The following is a 1,233-nucleotide window of genomic DNA, read 5'->3' on the forward strand; positions in this document are numbered from 1 at the left end:
TCTCAATTTTTCTAGTTTAATTATAATTTCCCATTGCTGACTTTTTTAATAATTAGAACTTCATTTTTGCTAGTGTTTCTACTGCTATCATTTGGTTTTTCACCCAATTTCATCCCCGTAAAGTTTTCTGTTTGCTTGTTTTGGTTTGATTTATAGCATTTTTGTCTTTCCTCTCTACTTGGTGGAGGTGGGGTACTGTGTCTGATCAGGTTAGCAAAGAGCTGCTGACCTCAAGGGAACCACACAACTGGGCACCCCCAGAAGGTGGGGTTTTTTTAAGGTTGTGTCAAAGTACCCTACTGTACACCTATATTGCCCTGTCTCCCTCTTTCTGTGCCTCTGTTCTTTTTGTCAATATTCCTTTTCCCCACCCCATCTCCTTTCTCAATTTTTCTTTTTTTTCGTATCACTCGGTCCTCCTTTCTTTCATCCCTTTTTTGCTCTTCAACCTTCTCACCCTTCTGGTCCTGTAACCCTAAGTCCACAGGCATAAGAACTTAAAGAACAAGAGGAAGTGAAAGGAAAATTAGGGCAAGGAAACAGATAAAAGAAATCACTCATGAGGAAGAATCAGCAGAAAACTCCAGGCAACATGAAGAACCAGTCTAGAACAACCCTACCAAGGGACCATAAGGTAGCTACTGCAGAGGATTCCACCTGTAAAGAAATGTTAGGAATGACAGAAAGGGAATTTAGAATACACATGTTGAAAACAATGAAAGAAATGATGGAAACAATGAAGGAAATTACTAATAAAGTGGAAAATAACCAAAAGGAAATTCAAAAACAGAATCAAATAAGAGATGAACGATATGAAGAATATAAAAAGGATATAGCAGACCCGAAGGAACTGAAACAGTCAATTAGGGAACTTAAAGACGTGATGGAAAGTATCAGCAACAGGATAGACCATGCAGAAGAAAGAATTTCAGAGGTAGAAGACAAACTTCTTGAGATAACTCAGATAGTAAAAGAGGCAGAAAAGAAGAGAGAGAAAGCAGAACATTCACTGTCAGAATTATGGGACATTATGAAGCGTTCCAACATACGAGTTATAGGAATTCCAGAAGGGGAAGAAGAATGCCCCAGAGGAATGGAAGCCATACTAGAGAATATTATAAAAGAAAATTTCCCAAATATCACCAAAGATTCTGACACACTGCTTTCAGAGGGATATAGGACCCCAGGTCGCCTCAACTCTAACCGAGCTACTCCAAGACACATTGTGATGAA

This window comes from Nycticebus coucang, chromosome 6, assembly GCF_027406575.1.
Source record: "Nycticebus coucang isolate mNycCou1 chromosome 6, mNycCou1.pri, whole genome shotgun sequence".
Lineage (NCBI taxonomy): Eukaryota > Metazoa > Chordata > Mammalia > Primates > Lorisidae > Nycticebus > Nycticebus coucang.